This window comes from Pantherophis guttatus, unplaced genomic scaffold (genome assembly GCF_059756535.1).
Source record: "Pantherophis guttatus breed Tessera unplaced genomic scaffold, ASM5975653v1 scaffold_37, whole genome shotgun sequence".
Taxonomy (NCBI): Eukaryota; Metazoa; Chordata; class Lepidosauria; order Squamata; family Colubridae; genus Pantherophis; species Pantherophis guttatus.
Window position 1 is genome coordinate 30001 of NW_028269852.1, and position 2500 is coordinate 32500.

Below are 2500 nucleotides of genomic sequence, written 5' to 3' on the forward strand. Positions count from 1 at the left end.
CCTCGGTGCCAGCGCCGGGCCCCGGGGGTGCCCGCGCCCGGCAGCCGTCCCGGTCTACCGGGGCCTCGGCCGGGTCAGTCTTTCCGTTTCCCCCGCCGCGATGGAGGTACGGGATCCCGGCTCCGGCGCCGCGGGCCTCGGTCGGGGACCTCCCCCTTCGCCTCGGTGCCAGCGCCGGGCCCCGGGGGTGCCCGCGCCGGGGAGACGGCCGGGTCTACCGGGGCCCCGGCCGGATCACTTTCCGTTTCCCCCGCCGCGATGGAGGTACGGGATCCCGGGTCCGGCGCCGCGAGCCTCGGTCGGGGACCCCCGCCGTCGCCTCGGTGCCCGCGCCGGGTCCCGGGGGTGCCCGCGCCGGGGAGACGGCCGGGTCTACCGGGGCCCCGGCCGCATCACTTTCCGTTTCCCCCGCCGCGATGGAGGTACGGGATCCCGGCTCCGGCGCCGCGGGCCTCGGTCGGGGACCTCCCCCTTCGCCTCGTTGCCAGCGCCGGGCCCCGGGGGTGCCCGCGCCCGGCAGCCGTCCCGGTCTACCGGGGCCTCGGCCGGGTCAGTCTTTCCGTTTCCCCCGCCGCGATGGAGGTACGGGATCCCGGCTCCGGCGCCGCGGGCCTCGGTCGGGGACCTCCCCCTTCGCCTCGTTGCCAGCGCCGGGCCCCGGGGGTGCCCGCGCCCGGCAGCCGTCCCGGTCTACCGTGGCCTCGGCCGGGTCAGTCTTTCCGTTTCCCCCGCCGCGATGGAGGTACGGGATCCCGGCTCCGGCGCCGCGGGCCTCGGTCGGGGACCTCCCCCTTCGCCTCGGTGCCAGCGCCGGGCCCCGGGGGTGCCCGCGCCCGGCAGCCGTCCCGGTCTACCGGGGCCTCGGCCGGGTCAGTCTTTCCGTTTCCCCCGCCGCGATGGAGGTACGGGATCCCGGCTCCGGCGCCGCGGGCCTCGGTCGGGGACCTCCCCCTTCGCCTCGTTGCCAGCGCCGGGCCCCGGGGGTGCCCGCGCCCGGCAGCCGTCCCGGTCTACCGTGGCCTCGGCCGGGTCAGTCTTTCCGTTTCCCCCGCCGCGATGGAGGTACGGGATCCCGGCTCCGGCGCCGCGGGCCTCGGTCGGGGACCTCCCCCTTCGCCTCGGTGCCAGCGCCGGGCCCCGGGGGTGCCCGCGCCCGGCAGCCGTCCCGGTCTACCGGGGCCTCGGCCGGGTCAGTCTTTCCGTTTCCCCCGCCGCGATGGAGGTACGGGATCCCGGCTCCGGCGCCGCGGGCCTCGGTCGGGGACCTCCCCCTTCGCCTCGGTGCCAGCGCCGGGCCCCGGGGGTGCCCGCGCCCGGCAGCCGTCCCGGTCTACCGGGACGCTCGCTCGGGCGGGACCGGTTTACCCGGGCCTCGGCCGGACTGGAGTGTTTCGGTTTTCTGCTTCTCTGCCAGGATGGCTGCGAGGGGTTGATTTAAATAGCTGGTTTGACGTGAAAAGCTTCCCTTCAAGTGAAAAGTTTGTTCCAATTTCTGCCATCTTCCTTCCTCAAAAGTTTTGGGTGTAGCTTTCCCAGAGGAACCTCTCGTAGGCCTATCATTTCTGATCTTAACTTCCCTCATTTATTCCATATTTTCCTTCCTCTTGCCGAATGGCCGAATCCAGTCCATTTCTAGTCCAGGAAATTATTTTTATTTCTTCTTCCATTTCTTACTGATCTATTTGCTTTGTCGAGCAAGTCGTTCTTAGGTCCCTTGGTTCTTTCTTTAACGTCTTCTGCTCCTGCTCCTTCTCTCGACGCTTTCTCGTTTTGTTGGCTTTCTTGGCTCTCTTTTGGCTGTTCTTTCTTCTCCTCCCGTCGTCCGTCCCCACTTTCATCTCCCCATCTTTCCTGTTCTTGGTCATCTCTACGTTGTTTATAAAATAATTCCGCTTTCTCTCTTGAATCTACTCGATATCTTTGCTCTCGCCAGCTCGCCGATATTTCAGCTCGCCGATATTTTGTGCTTTCTCGTCGTGTTTCTCATCCATGGCGATCTCTCTGCCCTCCCTGTCTTCTCGGTAAATCGGACATGAATTTCTCTGGGCGGGTGGTTTCTCATCGCGTGTCTTGTGTGCGCTCTATACGTTTCGTCCATCCCGTTTAATATCTATCCCTCCCTCCCTCCCTCTCCTCGCTTTCCTCCATTGCTTCTGCTAATATCATTTCCAGAATGATAACCCTGAGCCTGAACCTGAACCTAACCCTAGCCCTACAACTTTTCTCCCTAACCCTGACCCTAACCCTAACCCTACAACTTTTCCCCCTAACCCTAACCCTAACCCTAACCCTACAACTTGTTTCTCTAAGCCTAAGCCTAAACCTAAGGCTAAGCCTACAACTTTTTTCTCTAACCCTAACCCTAACCCTAACCCTACAACTTGTTTCTCTAAGCCTAAGCCTACAACTTTTTTCTCTAACCCTAACCCTAACCCTAACCCTAACCCTAACCCTACAACTATTTTCCCTAACCCTGACCCTAACCCTAACCCTACAACTG